The following is a 17,944-nucleotide window of genomic DNA, read 5'->3' on the forward strand; positions in this document are numbered from 1 at the left end:
TACTTATGTTCACATGATTTCTTAGGTTTTTATTTATATAAATACTCCCAAATTTCCAAAAAAAAAAAATGTTTTGATGTTGTCATTATGGGTTATTGTGAGTAGAATTGTGAGGGGAAAAAAAAATTCATCCATTTTGGAATAAGGTTGTAACATAACAAAATGTGGAAAAAGTGAAGTGCTGTGAATACTGCACTGTTGTAGCTGAAGTTTACAGTGGAAGCAGTACTCCTCAGATGAGTGTCTCTTTAGGAGTGATGTTGTTTGACACACCTTCATTCCAATGGTACTCATAAATTGTCTGACATGACCTTGTACCAAATGCATCTTGTCTTTGCCTAATTGTTTGGCTAATTACATTTACTTTCCTTCTGCAAAAGTATTGATTAGCATCACCAAAGCAATCTGTCCAGTGAGCTCACATCTCTATAAGCGCTTCTCAGGGTGCAATCTCAAAGGTCAAGGACCCAAATCCATGAATGTCACTGCCAAGACAAGTGAATGATGTCTCTCAACAAGTTCAACACTTCTGATGGCCACGTCCAGGCAATCATTGAAAGCTTGCACTTAAAGGAGTGGCAGCCAGAAAGTGCAAAACCTAAAGACATGGGAGAGTCTGTATTTGTGTCATTAACAGTTCAGATGCACCACTCATTCATGAGCCAGATGTATTTTTGGGCCATTTTGGGGATTGTGGGTGCACCACAGCATAGTGGCCTGAACCTTGCAGGTGCAGCTACAGAGCTCAGCTTAGTGTCCACTTTTCACATTATGCATGGACAAAATTAATCCAATACAGTAATGAAAATTCACCTGCCTAAGGCATCTTTTCAGACATGGTGCTATCCCAATTAACTCATTGAGTGCCAGTCATTTTCAAAGTTCAGAACATCCCAGTGCCAGGATTTTTCAACATTTGAGTGTTTTTTCAAGACCCATAGAAAAATTAGTTCTATGTCCATGTCAACAGCAAACATACCAAAAGAAACTTCAGACTTTCCTTTATCATCAGAAAAAAAAAAGTTTGTTTGTACCTCTTTCCATTCTTTAGTAATTGTCTGCATAACATGGGTGGGTATCACTAAAAATGCTGATTTCTGACAAAAAACTGAGAAAATTGGCTTTTCGTGGCAAGCAACATTTCAAGGAGAAAATGTCTTTGATTATAATTGTTTTTGCTTCAGTGACATCTCAAACATTATGAAAAGTGATCCTATTGTATAATGCACCAAAAAAAAAAAAAAAAAAACGTCAGGGGAGGGACTCCTTCTGTCTCTTCTCTCGGTGGCGTGTCTTTTCCCTCTGGCTCCCGCGTATCGGAGCTTGTTATTGTTTTCAAAAACCTGATGGATTTGAATCACGTGTGCTTGCATGAGCCTGTCAATTGCGTCATTTGCTTGTAAGCAGCCTTTGTGTGAGGTGTGTGTCGCGCGCTCAGCGTTTTTTTCATTCCAAGGAAAAAGACGGAACAACTGGAGAAGCGCGACTGCATCACAGTTTGACAGCCAGCCAGGTGGAAACCAGTCGGATTAGGAGCGGTACAACCGTAAGACGTCTGCACAACGGTGGAGAGCGAGCCAGCTGATTACCCCCCCATGAAAAAGTGTAATTGGCGTGATAACGCGTCTTTGGCGCTGAGCATTACTATCTGAAAAAACGCATTTAAGCATCAATGGCACTCAGTGAGTTAAGTAGAAACTGCCCAAATGCAATGCAAACTATTTTTTTTACCACTTTTTGGCACCTAAGTGTGGGGTTGTGAAAGATACCTTGGCATGTTGCAGTTTACTTCAGAGTTTTAATTATTTCATTTATAAATATGTAGTGCAGTTCCCTAGGGTGAGGAGGCCCTTTGATTATTATTATTATTATTATTTTATTTATTTATTTTTGGGTTAATATCATTGATGATATACAGTAAAACTCGCAAATAATGGTTTCAGGTGGACCAGCAATTTTTTTTAAGTTCTCCATCGCGTTGCTCAGCATCTATTTGCAATTTACCACAGGAACAGTGGCTTTTTCTAGATCAATTTGTCCATCAATGAGCTCCCCTTGTTTATACAATCATCAACTTCCAAACCAACGATACGGTACGTGCAATTCTCCTACATGAATTGCGGGTCATTTGAGTGTCTTCTACTGACTCTGTGTTGTAACATTGGTCGTATTTGCTTACTTTTCTGCCAAACATATTTGATCTATCATCGAACAGTAATTGGCTGGCACACTGCAGAAACTATTAAAATATGATGTGCGAAGGAATGAAAACGTAAAAAGTGACAACTCACACCCCTTGCGGTCTCCGTCGTATAGCAGGCATGTGTCAGGTTACGGGAAGCGTTTGTAGCCATGCAGAGGGCTCTGATCGAAAGTGGTTGTCTTTGGTTCACCACCTCCAGGGATATGTGCGGAACTTAACACCATATTACAGTGCAGGCAACAACGAGTATTTTGTCAATAATTGCTGGCCTTGAATAAAGGCTTGCCTCATTTAGGCACCGAGCTTGAGCATGGTTTGAAAGACTTTCAAGTCCAGATGCACTTATTTTCCCTTTTGTATGGCTAGCATACTGGTATAGTATAGTTCTACGCTTTTTATTGTTTTAAATTATTTTATTAGGAAACGTGTTTTACTGTAAAGTCTCCCAAAATATATTATTAAACTTTTCCCCATGGTCTATTCTTTTCAAAAAGCAAACAGCGATCATGACATGTTGTGACATTGAATTGCAACAGTAAAGCCTGAACTGAATTTCTTAAGAATCATGATCTCCACTGGGATGTTGACCAACTGCCTTTCCACTCTTCATCATCTTCATTGCTGTCCTCATTTCGTCCTTACTAATTCCTTGCACTTCCTGATTTACTCTCTCTACATCATCCAGCCTTCTCCGGCTCTCATTTTCTTCATTCGGCAGTTCCTCAAAATATTCCCTCTACCTTCTCAACGCACTCTTCTCGCTTGTTAGCACATTACCATCTGCATACTTTATCACCCTAATCTGCTGCACATCCTTTCCAGCGTCTCCATTCTCCTGGCCTTGCTTACCTTGTATTTGGTCTCTTGCACACATCATATGTCTGCCTTTCTCCTCTCCATCACATCAGCCAGCACTCTCCTTTTCCCTTTTTCAGAATTACTGAAAACTCACGTACAATTTGTGCTAATGACAAAAAAAAAAAACAAAAAACCTTCAGCACCATTACAAAACTTTTATTTTATTTTATTTTATATGTAAGTGTGTGTGTGTTGGGTTTTTTCAGTATGTAATCTTGTATTTTGTGTTCTGCTTTACTTTTTTCCTGTGCTATATCAAATGTTTTTTTTAAGATTTTATTTATTGACCCTCAGCGTTAAATAAGACTTTTTTCAGACTGTGTATCGTCATTTTTGTTTAAATGCGCATCACTTTTTCTGGCAAGTTGGCTGCAAATGTATCTTTGACCACAGAGTACATGAAAAGCACAGTGATTTATCTTGCTATGCACCAAATCACATTGTCTTCTTGATTATGAATATTTTCACTTCTCAGAGGAAATTGGATGTCATCTTGCACCTTCATGCAGCAGAGGCCTGCTCACAAAGCAGTGGGTTTGTCCTAAATGCACTGCTGAGTGGGAGGTCCAGGGACACAGCTTCAGGACCAGTGTTGCCACAGTAACTTTGACAAGATGCTTTATTAGTTACTTTAAACAGTTACATTTTTTCAGTTACTTTATATAGTTACTTCATTATCAGCTGCGGACAACTGTTGGCAGCTGCTGAATGTAACTAGTAATGTAACTGGTAATCTAACTTGGTTACTCTTAAGATTGAGTACTCAGAAAAGTTTGCTGATTAGTTACTTTGCTGATTACTCAGTCTTAAGAGTAACCAACCTAGATTACTAATTACCTTACATTACTTATGAGTTACAAGTTGTTGGCACCTCCTAATAAAGTAACTGCATAAAGCTGCTAATGAAGTAACTGTATTAAATAACTGCAAAAGTAGCTAATAAAGTAACTTTTCAAAGTAACAGTGGCAACAGTGTTCAGGACTGATCTGACTCCGAGCCTCACATGTTTGGCTCGCACATGGTCTCCACAGCTCAATGTTTTTAACACATGTAAAGACTTTGTCCCTTCCTTAATTTCTGCACTCTTTTGGTGACACTCCTTTAAGTAAATCATCATCCGTTCTCGGGATCGGCCATTAATTTCCAAAAGACATGACGGCAGTAATAGTCCCTTTCCAGTTCTTCCACCATCAGTAAGCAGAACACGTGTTACTTTAATTTTTGCACACAGTCACAGCCGTCCAAACATTCTTTTCTTTGTATTTGGTGACACAGTACTTCATTTTCCCCATCTTTCTTTCCACACGATACGTGCGCTCCTTCCCAAGGACTTCCATCAGTCTATTAGATCCTGTCTCAGTTCTGTAATGACTTATTGTTCAAAGCCTGGGGGTCACTGATGTCCGCGCCCGATAGTGTCTGAACCTTGTCTCCAGTCTTTTCATTTACATCGGCCTCATCGCTGCTGCCCCCTACGTCTTGACATGGGTGACAAAAGAGCAGCGGACATGTTGACTCCTCACCCAAAGAGTGATTGATCTCACTCGACCCACATTCAAGGAGAAGAAAGACGTTATTACCTCTGTTCAGGAGCGCAGGGGCACATTTCAAAGCACCACAGTGGACAGCGAGCAAAGCCACCAGTAATGTGTTCACCTTTGATGGCCGCCCCCTCGCAACGCCACTTTAGAATGAAAAAGTGAGCAATGTCGACATAAAACCTGCGCTGTTCTGATTCACATTTAATGCAGGACATGCTGCTATAACATATTCATGTAATCCTGCCAGATACATTTCTCTTATGATTTGAAGATTTCTTTCTATCTCCCGTGGTGTTTTTTTTCTTTTTTTTTTTGGTGGCTTGATTTGCTCTATAAAGAGATGGGATAAAGTTCTCAATTATCACAGCAGTTTTCATTCCAAACCAAACCCTGGAGCATCTAATTAAAGTTTTCTCACTGATTAATCAGTTATGTCAGTTCTGTAATTTCTTTCTGGAATGACAGTGTACCAGATTTTTGTTCTTGATGAAAATGGTGGTGGAGAAAAAAAAAAGAAGATGATCCTCCAAATGCAGGAGCGCTGAGAGAGAGAGAGAAAACAGGGTCACTCATCTGAACATGTTAAAGCTTTCATCCAAAAGCAGAGCAGGTGGTTGGGCGGGGGGGTTGCTTCACAAAGATGCCATGGCTGCTTTATTATTGATAAGACTATGGTTCAGTAAACAGAGCTTCAGCTGAAGAAGCATCACCTCAGGAGATGGCTCCCATTTGGGAGGAATCTGAAATTGTGGACCTGTCTGAGTGATGGACTTTGAAAGACAATCATCACTCAGCTTCCGCTCTTTTCCAGCCACACCCGGAAAATACAGTCAGTGAAGAATCGCTGACTGAATTATGTCTGGAAAATAACAAGATTACAGTAAGCCTCAAACCCGTATCAGTTACGTAATCATCCGAGGTTCCTGCCCTGTCTACGGCCATCAGGTGCATACAATCTTCCACCGAGCAAACTCGCCAAACTGCTAGTTTGCTGGTTACTAATCTGAAGCCAGTGTAATTTTCATACACGGTGCTCATGTTCTTTTCGTAACAGGTGCACTTACACTCGTTTCTGCTGTCATTGGTGTGTCGCTCTTAACATTACACACACACCAGCGGCCAAATGTCGGCAAATCCTGGATGAATGGCCATTTGACCCAGTCTTGGCCGGAGTTGGCCAAGGTCCAGGTGCCACCCACAAACTTCCAACACCACTCACGGGGCACTTAGAAAAGGTGGGGCTATTTGTGCAGCTGGCACAAGAGTAGAGTGTAAGCGACCACTTTTGACCTGGCTGTGTGAATGGCCTCACAGTTTCTGAGTGCCACACGAGTGTGCCATTTTCAAGCAACACAAATGTCATGCAGGGCTTCTCCGCAACGCATGTGGTTTGCAAGTGTGTTGCATCTCTCCGCAACACAAATGGTGTGAGGAGTGTGTCGTCGTGCCTCCCCATGCCATGAGCCAACATTGTCAGGTGCGGCTGAAGTGGCCGGAGTACGATCGCTGTCCAGTGCAGCATGCATCTGGACAGCTGAAATGTCCAGCTGGAACAGCTGACCGCTGTGTACTCACAACTCAGCTGGAGAACACATATGATGCCATCAACAACATGACAACATGTCATGCAATGCACCTGTGTGGGCGGGCTCTCATGCTGTCATGACTTGCTGGTAATTACATCCAGACAAGATCACATGAGGACCGGCAAGCCATGTCTGAGAGCGCACACCATGGTGTGAACTTTGTTATCAATTGGCTGGCCAGGCTAATGAACCTTCCACCACGTAAATTGTAGTCCACATGACAGACAAAGAGTGGAAAATAAATAAACCATGGGGAAAGGCGTAAACTCATTCATATATGATCATTTTGCTCATAGTGTGTGGACACACAGCACCTCTTAGCTGATCGCCCGGCCAGCGAGTCACTGTCAGTTGGGCCCGAGAGTGCACACGACGTGTCAAATTTAAACACAGAGATCAGACAGCTGCAAAACAAAGAAATAATTGCAACAGTAACTACACACGTATTTTCATAAGAAATACATAAAATAAATAATCACAGAACAGAGAGTGAGACTGTTTTTCTGTGAGCTGTAAGTTGGTTCGCTGAGGTGAGCGTGTTAGCTGCAAGCTGAGGCTGTTGAGACCTGGGTCCACACAAGTCACAGCTGGAGAACACCTATTGTGCCATGTAGAATGTTACCTCACAACACTCCACCGTTAGGTGCGTACATTGCCATGCTGTCCTCATGTGGAAATAAATTAAAACACATATCGCCTCTCACAGCGCGGGCGGCAGCAAGCGTCGTCACCATCCAGGCTGGCCCACATGTGAACACTCAGCTGGTAATCCGAATGTCATGTCCACCATGTGAGTTATGGTCCACAGGACGCGGTGTCCTTCGGCGTGCCACTCAATAGACAACTGGACACGCCAAGCCACTGATGTGGACATGATAATAGCGCATTGCTTCATTTATGTCAGTTCATGACTTTGTCTATGACCATTGGCCATGTACACAGGAAGAGAAGGATGAGACTTTTATTGTTCACTCTTTATAAGAGGAATTAAATATTAAAAATTGCGGGGTTTTTTTTTTTTTTTCCTCACAGATGCGGAGCAATATAGTGCAGTGTGGTGTCACACTTTCCATGTGCTCGTACTGTGTTTGTACGTGTGCACAAGCGGGCACAAAACCATCACCACGGTATCGTTCATGCCTGTCCGACCGGGTGTCCCTCCCAACAGCAGGTAGAATTTTTTGAGGTTCCCTAATTCGTTTTTTGTCTTTATTTTATTTTTTGAGGGGGGGCAGTTCCTGCTTTTTTTTTTTGGTGAACTTCATGTTATGTGTGTGTGTGTGTATATATGTAATGTTAATCAAAATCTACGTGATTGTGGCTCATTGCACATTAATTTGGAAAAGTACTATGGGAAGCAGCACATTTTCTTTTTGTAAATGACTACCGCCTGGTTGCCTGCAGTTTCCTCTGATGAGATAAGGAAAATGAAACTAAAGAAGCCTCGGTTATTAAATGAGATCTGACTCGAGGGAATCACTTTGGGCCATGCTTCCAGTTTGAACTGACTCAAAACCAGTCTTACTGTGTGTGATAATGTGACATTCAATGTCCACAGTGCAAAGGAAGACAATGGACAAAATATGTGAACCTACATTTTTCACTTGATAACATTAAAAAAAGTTTGAAATTTTGCAGCATGATCATTGCTGGTGATCACGAGGGCATGTTGAAGCAGAATGTCAACAATCAGTCAGGTGATTTAGTTACTGCAGTTTTCCAGCATAATATTAACATTCCACCCATGAACCCTAAAGTGATGCACACTGCACCAGTACAGAGATGTATCTCCTAAAGCACCACTGAGACTAAATCAAAATTAAGAGAATGATGGGCTGTTATATCATTTTGTTGCACTCTGACAAAGAGGCAAAACTACATAAAAAAAAAATGTCCAGCATAGAAATATGCTGACTTTGTCCACAGACAAATGAGGTAGCAATCATCTCTCTCAAAAAATAAAATAAATAAATAAAATAAAATGAAGCAGAGTAAATATTGGGTTAGAAGAAAGCGTGTAACTATTGTTGTGCACATATTTGTGGCTGGGGATGGAGCAGATGGGGATGCTGTCTCTCTTACCTCTTGTGAAGAATCCTGCAGGTGCTGAGGGAGAGCTTGGCAGCGTTCAGCATGGAAGTAAAACCTGTACGCGGCTGTCGCCATGTAATGAGAAATGATTTTTGCTGAAAATCATATGCAGTCAGGGCAGACATTCATGTCTTTGTGAAAATAGTACGAGGGCTGTCAATAAAGTATAGGTCCTTTTTATTTTTTTCAAAAACTATATGGATTTCATTATTATGTTTTTACGTCAGACATGCTTGAACCTCGTGTGTCTGTGTGTGTGTGTATATATATATATATATATATATAAAGAAATAATTCATGTCTGTCAAAGCTCCGCCTTGGAGATCAAGCGATGTCTGGTAAGCGCTCACAGAGTCATGAAGTCACTGGCAAGAAGTGTCTTGTGATAATGATACCGTCACTGGGGAAGGAAGGTGGAAGTCTTTAAGTTTCTGGTGCTTAAAAATGTAATTTATGGTTGTGTAACTTGGAGTCTAATTATTGACCTAATTTGAAGACTGGATGTTTCTGGTTTTAGGTCTCTTTGTAAGATCCTTGGGTCAAGCTAGAGTGAGTGTCAGTTAAATGGTTACTAGTTTTGCTTGATGAAGACTTAGATAAGTTGGAGTAATGACCTTGTGAGGAATATCATGGTGCACCTGCTGCAGTGTTCAGGTGTCAGGAATAAGAACGATCTAATATTTTCATGAGTCCCTGATTTTGCTAAAATCAGATTAGTAATTCCCTTCAGATCCTCCCTTGTTTCGGGGTCACCACAACAGATCCAAGGTGGCTCTGCACAAGTTTTATGTCGGATGCCCTTCATGGTGCAACCCCATATTACATGGAGAATGGGCAGGGGTGGCATTTGAACCTGGAAAAACTTCCCGCACTTCAAACAAGCACACTTAACCGCTTGGCCATTCATTAAAGGCTTTTTTTTTTTAAAGGTAATGTTCTATTAAAATTTCTTTTTTCCACTTTTCATGCAGTCATTGCTGTGTGTTTATTCACAGAATTGCACCTTAAAAAAATGCATTTGCAACATATGTAGACATGGTTCAAACAGGTGTATTTTTTATGCAACCTTTAACCCAATGAGCCAGTTTCTACGAAAACTCAAATTTCTCCTTGTGCTTCCTCATTTGAATAAAACTCCTACATTTAAACTCCCTATTCCCTTTCAGCGCTAGGTTCCCTGTGCTGGTTTTTGTTTTCAGTGCTCAAAACAAAAAATAATAATTAGTAAGAGTGCTGCATTTTTTGGGGGGGTTGTTTTTTCCTCGGCAGAAAAAAATAATCCCATGACTTTATTCATATTTCACTTTGTTCACTTTGTTTTTAAGGTAGGAAGATTGTTCCAAAAAGAGAAGAAGTGCAGATCAAGCCCAATTTGATGTATTCAGACCTCACAACACACTTTCCTGATAAAAGCTTGTCATGCTAAGACTTTGAATTGTATTTTGTCTTGTGTTAACTCAGTAACAAGCTGTTCCATCTGCTCTGCTTCTTTAGGTGGTTTTTCTTCTTGTTGTTGTGAGGTAGCCACCCACAGAGTAAGTTAAAGTTCAACTTGCTTATTGAAATCCAAACCCACGAAGTATTGCGCTTTGATTTCTCGCAGGTAGGCCGTGAGTGTCCAGAAAAGTAAGGCTTTGTTTTCACTTTCCGGCGCGTCATGGAGTTTTCCCTCAGTGGGTTCCATCTTAGACCGAACCTGGGATGAAAATTTGATTTTTCTCCATTATTCGGAGCAGCAGGACGTCTGCTACGGTTAGTGAAGTACCACGTCAGCCTCTGCCAACTTCTTTCTCTTGTTAAAGCACAAAACATTTCACTGTCATCTTTTAAAGCTGAGGCATACGTATTGCTCACACTGAGAGGATTTAAACCGGGAGCTTCGTTGGACAAATTGAGCTTTCTATGGTTCACAAAGAAATATAGTCAGATTTTTTTTAAGTGTAGCCTGGGGCCATGTTTCAGTATAGTGCTGTTCTCTTTTCCCGTGAACGCCGGCTGTCAGGGAGCTTGGCTGTATGTGCTCCTCCATCTCTACAACACGCGGTAAACCTTTGACTTACCCCGTTTTTTTTCTCGCATTGCATGTGTTACCCATCTTCTTTATGAGCAAATACGTGACACCATTATCTGCATGAGACAGTGAGTCTGAACGAGATGTGTCAGTACGCCAAATGTCAATCGAAATACAATTTAACTTGTGTTTTCCATTCCGGTCAGTGATGCACATCTTGCACGGCAACCAATTAACCTCACGATCTAAATATAACTTTTATGTACCGGCGCTTGCAGTGGAAGTGTCTTTCAGTGCTTTATGTCATTAGTTTAACTGGTGATGATCTCATATGCAGCCATCTTTCAGGTCGAATAAATCTTTCTCACACAGCATAAAGATGATAGACGTGTCTTTTAAAGCGTGAACACTGCGATGGAAGGAGTGAAGTGCTGGAAAACAGTAGAGGAAAGAATAATGGTGGTGTTATGCCAGGCATTACATCTGAATGGTGCTGATTTTGTCTTAATCACTCTCAGAGATGTTTCACATCGGGAGACAGGATGTGGCTGAAGTCACACTGATAATTTGCAAGTCAGAGTCATTAAATCTGGCTCATAATTACGCATTACATACATTTTGTTTGGAAGCTATGTGGCTGTAGAGTTCATTTCAGCATGATAGCAAGCAGTGCCATGTCGCTTCTTGATTTTACACCCTTTCAAAGTGACCACGTGTCAACCAAAACTTTGTGTTTATGAAATAGAATGTTTGCCTTCATTCAAATGCTAAATAGAACACTAAATATAATTCTAATCACACACTCAATATTGCATTTGGTGTTCAATTTTACACAGACAAAACCCCCCCCACCAAATCCAATATGGCCACCAATATCCAAGATGGCAGCTAAAAATATATCAAATGTGTCCTTCTAATGCAGTGTTTTTCAAACTCTTTCCACATGTCCCCCATTTTGTAGATAAGAATATCTTCTTGCTTCCGACACGTGTCTGTGTGTTGCTTCCAAACTGCACTGAAATTGAATTTAAACATTGTAATTTCACAAAACTACAACTTCTTATTGAACAAAACAAAATAAAGAGACAAATCACCTTTGCAACAGAATTATTAAAGGTAACATGTTTTTCTTTGATTTGTTTCTCACAGACATCTCTCTATGTTCAGCTCGTAGTGCTCAAGCCTGATCAGTAAGAGTGTTGTCAGGTACAGCTGATTGTTTCCACCCCAAAAGCTGTTCAAAAACCACAAAAATAACAAAAAAAATATAACTACAAGAAATTAATTCATAGTGTATATATATATATATATATATATATATATATATATATATTCATTCTAAACAAACTGTAAATAAATATAGTAATAGGGCAGTGCAGGCTTGTTTGAACCCTGTGTGATATCGCGGGATTTGACCACTTATGGGGACAGCTGCTCCGTTGGGCAATAATTACACAGCATAACTTCACACGGGAAAATGGTGTACTGTTTTGTTTTCAGCTACAGTCACTGAAGCAGTCCCGAAAAGTGCAGTTTTGTCGGTTCCTAGTGGAGAAGGGAATATAAGGCAAATGTGAGAGACCTTGTCGGTAAGTGTTAGCCTACACAGCTAACAAGAGTAGCTGCGTTCTCTCACCTGAAAAACCACCTCGACATGTTTGAGCTCCAGGTCATAAATAAACCGCAACACATGTCCACTTTCCCACCACATCCTCAGTTTTTCTTTACATTTTCATTTTGTTTGCATGTAATTTGCCCAAAAACTCAGAGAAAGTGCCATGTTTCTGTCCCTGGAAGTAGAGAAATAAACGCTAATATTACAGAAACTACGCAAACAACAAGAAACCGTCAAGAACGACAGCAAAACAAAATATGGACGAATTGAGGTTTTTCTTGGCTTTTGTTCACATTTTTTGATCCTGACGAAGTGCCAGCTGCAGGAACGAAGCTCCGCAAAGGTTAAACGATGTCAACAAAAGTCCAGATTTCTTGTTTCATTTGAGCTTCGTTGCCTTTAAGTGTCATGTGACCGGGCCTTAAGGCTCCCACCCTGGCCCACTGCCTAACTACATCAAACCTGGTAACCCCAGATGGCAGAGGCTCCATATTGTTCAAAGAGACCCCACAGGTAAAGGTCCTGCATCCATGAACGTCTCCTAGTTTCTTGTTTCTGGGCGAGGTGAACTGATCCAACATTTTCTGGTCATAGTGGTGCTTCACACTGATTTTACTTATTGTAGAACAGACTTTATTTGGCAAGAATATACCATGAGAGACCCAACCAGTGGTTAATGCCAGCCAAATCTGGATGGATTATATGTCCCAACTGGCCCGAGGAAGCCTTTGGGATCATTCACAACGTCCCATCGCCTCTGCTGCTATGTTCTAATAGTTGTATCCATCAGAACCCTGTCGCTCCCCTCGATGGGCTCCTGGCACACGATACGTGCTGATACAAGTTTGTTTTGAAGAGCTGTCACTGACTGTTTTTTGGCACTTTGAGTCTCTGGAAGAGAAGGAAGTGTCTGTTCACGTTGAGCGCAGTGAATCAGTGCTTTAATTGAAATCAGAACAGCTTCTCAACAGTTTTCACCTCTGCTGTTTCTTCTCTAACAGATAAGCACCATGCTGTGACACGGGTTCAAGCCGAGCAAAACACAACTGCACAAAGCCAGCTGTAGCATTTCCTCTCCCACATTTTCAGTTTGTTTACCAAGCCGAGACCGTTTGTCCAATTCACTGTGGTGTTAGGACAGAAGGCTAATTACATTTCATCCATCAGTTTTTTGCTTTAATTTTTTTCTTTGTTAGTTGTGCACTCCATGGTGTATTCTTGTCAAAAGAAATGATGCGACAAAGAGCTTAGGATGGAACATGTTTCATGTTTGACATGATATGGATGCGTCAAGGTGCTTTCACCTGCACAAACTCTTTTTCCTTATGTTTGCCAATGGAAGCTTCTCAGTTTCTTCTCAGGATTTAAAACACGGAAATCACATTCATGAAAAAAAGGAAAAGAAAGGCTGTATACAAACTGAAGCGTAATGGTGTCCCAACCCATCCTAAACAACATACCAAAGGTCCTGATGAATCCTTCTGGTGTTCACTTAAAAATTCAAGATGGCCTCCACAGGTGATTTTCAAGCTTTAGTTACTATAGCGTTTTATATAACGGCTGAGTGGATCCTTGTCATTTGATTGGTGCTTTGTATGTCACATGACATTGATTAATTCATCCTATTTGTGTTGCATTGCATTTAGAGTGCAGCTTGGTTCCATTTAGAGTGCAAATATGTATGTATGGAATGTCTGCGTGGTTCGGTAATCTGTCAGTCAAAACCAAATCAGAACTGATGCGGCTGGTGCGCGTAAAGTGGTGGCACATAAAGTGATGGGAGTAAGAGAGCATCGATAATTACAGCAGATATTTGAGGAGGCTGTCATTAATCAGGCGAGGAAATTAACATCTGACCCCCCCTTTCATGTTCTTTACTCTCAATATGAGCTGCTTCCATCTGGACGCCGCTACCGAGTTCCATCTAAAAAAAAAAAAGATACCTAAACAGGTATAAAAACTGATTTCTCCCTATATCAGTGAACCTCTTAAACTCAAACCAAAGAGCAGGTCATTAATGTGTTATTGTGATTGCATTGTATTATCTGGGTCTGTCTTGTCATGTCTGTACTTGGTTAGTGTATTTTATGTGGCTGCCTGTGCATCCAAGACAAATTTCCCCTTGGGGACAAATAAAAGAATCTTGAATCTTGAAATTTGGTTCCATATGTTTGGTACGATTGCACTGTGAACACATGCACATGCACACATGATTGCACACCCCCGCACGGGATCGTGCACACACAACATGCGCGCACATGCACACACAAAACAAATCCACTGTGCTGTCTGGAGGCTGTTGGCAGGCAATTGGAAAGAAAAGCTGGACTCATTTCTGACGTGATTTTTTTTTTTTTTTTTTTTTTGGTGCACTGAGGACATGCACAGTATTTTTTGGGTAGTACACGCACGCACAAGCGCCGACCAGGTTGCGTGTGTGCATGTGCATGCGACGACCACTCTCCCGAGACATAATTTGATTGAGCTAACTGATTCTGCTAATTCACACACACACACACACACACACACATACACAACAAATCTACTGTGCTGTCTAGAGGCTGTTAGCAGGAAGAAAGAAGAAAAGCTGGACTCATTTCTGACGTGATTTTCTTTTTTTGTTCGCTGCACTGAGGACATACACAGTTGACTGGCCCGGTTGCATGTGTGTGTGCACAAGCACGCGTGGGGGACAACAACACAATGATTTGATTGAGCTAACCGATGCTCCTAATTCTTGTAACACACACACACAATACACTCTGCTGTAAGCCATCTGGATGCATGAAGACCTGTTCACATGAAATGCTGATGTGATTTTTGGCTGGACTGAGGAACTACAAAAGTCTTTATTTTAATCGAAGTCCAAAGTCAGTGCACAGCATCATGTTACAGTGAACATGAAAATGTAAGTCTCTTTTCTGTTGTTTATAAATTAATAAAATATCAAATGACAAAGATCTATTTTAGCCATGATATAAAACAAATAATGATTGTTTTTACATTCTTTCAATGGAACAAATATTTAATTTGGTTAAAGCTGGAACAAACCATTCAACGAGGCCTCATCGAATGGTATGTTCCAGCTTTCACCTCAACATTAATTATTTGTATAATATACAATGAAAATAGCAAAAATTCAATGCTGTTGAGCGATCTCTTAAAATTATTTTATACAAACAAAATTCTACACAACTGGAACCTATTCAGGGGGTCAGAGTATTAAATTTTATAACTTCGCGAAATAAGGACCACTCTAATGTTCATGTATCCATCCCCTGACTTGTCTGAATAAAAGTGAACATAAAAGTGATGGTTTATATGTGTTATACTAAAGGGTGCACTTACTTATTCACATCATTGTGTTTTGGCTTAGACTTTTTTTCATTAATGATGTAGAGATTACTTTTCACTGTGAGTTTAAATGCCCTTTAAAAAAAAAAAAACAAAAAGCCTGAATATATATATAATTTTTTTTTTTAATTTCCTAAAAAGTTTCAAACACTTAAAAGCTCAAGGGGTACACAAACTTTCAAGCAGTACTGTGTGTGTGTCTGTGTGTGTGTGTGTGTGTGTGTGTGATTTGTTCATGGCAACATCTTTAGTGGTTTTTGAAGTGGTCTCAAATGAAGAATCGGATGAGTTTCTATTGTGATTTTTTTTGCTGAACTTACGAAACCAGATATGTCCTTCTATGTACTAGTGAGCTCCTCCGGGGCATTCACTAAGCTTAACAGCACGGTGTCAACTACTGTGCCACGCTACTGTCTGTTTCCTGTTCAAAGAAGAAATGCATGTGTCATTTTAAGTAAAATATAAAATGATGGACATAATTATAGGTGTCATATAAAACAAATAATGAATGTTTTCCATTTGTGCAATGGATATAATGTTTGTAATTGTATTTTAATGTAGCCTGGCGTCCTGTGTAGGGTGTACCCCACTTCATGCCCTATTACTACTGGGACAGGCTATAGCCCCCCCCCCCATGACCCTTAATTGGAGTAAGCGGCTGAAGATTAGTGAGTGATGTTTGATCTCACACACATATTTTTAACATTGCATTCATAAACATTCATGATTTATTTACTTGTATTCTTACATCCAGTGTTAATGCACTGATTAAAATATAAAGCTATTTTTAATGCCTGATGTCAGGTGGTAGACATTTAAATCCAACAAAGGGAGGTTAAGCCAAACATCAACACTGTTATGCAGCAGATCTCCATGGAAACATTTTATCTTTATATATCATCTTTCACTTACTGTGTTGTTTCCTATCGTGCAGTCTCAGACTGAGCTAATTACACCAAAGGATGGGAGTCTCAGTGAGGGAGATGGCAGGGGGTCTCACATGTTCCTGATGGATGAAGCTGCTGTTTACTTTTGGCTCGAAATGATCATTTATTAATTACTGCTTGCTGAAAGTTGATGCCAATGAGTTATGGTATGCGCCGTCCAAACCCGGCCTCTCTCTGTCACTGCTACCTCCTTTAAATTGGTCTCCCTTTATTTTGCACTACTTATCTTCAGTGAGTTAAACAGATGGGTTTTTCAGATCAGTACTGAGTCAGCTTGCTGCTGCCACCTCGACACTCGAACCTTTAATGCTCATCATGCTATTTTGTACACATGAGCATGACCCTAGTTGTTAGAGAGAGCTTGACCTGCAGATTCAGCATTAATGTCTTGCCTTCTTCGCTTTGCTTTTGAAGCAGAAGTGCCGGAGCCACGCTGATATATTACTGTGTGTTTGATATCAGTGTGTATGATCCACAGCAATGAGAAGAACGGTTATTATACTCAGCTATCTGTCCCTCTGATACTATTTTTTAGACATTTGGAAATAGTGTATGTGAGCCAGTCTTGACCGAAGCTACTGTCATCTCTCCTGAGATTTATCATTTTCATCAATGTTCTCACATTTGAACACATGGTGCAGCTGTTGCGTGGTGCCGACTTTGTTAGATGGCTTTTGAGCCTTGATATTGTGATGTCAACATCTCCAATTCACAGCAAAGGATTTGTTTTTGGTGAACATGACAAAACACACACACACACACACACACACACACACACATATATATATATATATATATATATATACATATATATATCACCAATGACCTGATGAGGGCTTCTGACTCCGGTTCTACATCCCTCCTCATTCTTCTCGACCTCTCTGCTGCGTTTGACACTGTAGACCATCACGTCCTCCTACACCGTCTCCAGCACTATACAGGTCTCTCTGGCACTGCCCTTCAGTGGTTTCACTCCTACCTCTCTGACAGAACTGAGTACGTAGCTCTGGGGGAAGGAAGATCCACACCCCACACTGTTACCTGTGGGGTCCCCCAGGGCTCTGTACTCGGCCCAACCCTCTTCACCATTTACATGCTTCCCCTCAGTCGTGTCGTCGGCCAGCATGGAATTAATTTTCACTGCTATGCTGACGACACACAACTCTAACTCACCATCTCTCCTTCTTGTCCCCCCTCGGTCACAGTCTCCTGTCTCAGCTCCTGCCTGGAGGAGATAGAGGCGTGGATGAGTCAAAACGTCCTGCAGCTAAAGGGCTCCAAAACAGAAGCCATCCAAACTGGTACCCCCCATCAACTCCGCTCCTCCGCAATCACCTCTGTTTCATTTTTTGGACACAATATTCCCCTCTCTCCCTCTGTGATAAACCTGGGGATCAAATTTGACTCCCACCTCTGCTTTGACAATCATGTCACCTCCATCTGTAAAATTGCCTTCTTTCACCTGCGTAATATCTCCAAACTTCTTTCTTCTCTTTCCCTCCCTGCTGCAGAGAAGCTCGTCCATGCCTTTGTCTCCTCCAGGCTGGATTACTGTAATGCGATCCTCATCGGGATCTCTGGCAGGAGCATTCAAAAGCTCCAGTATGTCCAAAACAGCGCTGTCAGGGTCCTGATGAGGGTGCGCAGGCACGAGCACATCACCCCCATTCTTCACTCCCTCCACTGGCTCTCCATTCACTGCCGTATTCAATACAAAGTCCTCCTGCACACTCATCA

The 17,944-nt window shown here is 41.1% G+C and overlaps 1 protein-coding gene and 1 long non-coding RNA gene across 7 annotated transcripts in view; one reads left to right on the top strand and one right to left on the bottom strand.

Moving 5' to 3' along the window:
* cadm1a (cell adhesion molecule 1a) overlaps positions 1-17,944 on the top strand; it is a 1,471,967-nt gene that overhangs the window by 363,217 nt on the left and 1,090,806 nt on the right. The window lies entirely within an intron of this gene.
* The window catches only part of LOC117516939, a 777,663-nt gene that overhangs the window by 305,971 nt on the left and 453,748 nt on the right, over positions 1-17,944 (bottom strand). The window lies entirely within an intron of this gene.

This window comes from Thalassophryne amazonica, chromosome 9 (genome assembly GCF_902500255.1).
Source record: "Thalassophryne amazonica chromosome 9, fThaAma1.1, whole genome shotgun sequence".
NCBI lineage: Eukaryota > Metazoa > Chordata > Actinopteri > Batrachoidiformes > Batrachoididae > Thalassophryne > Thalassophryne amazonica.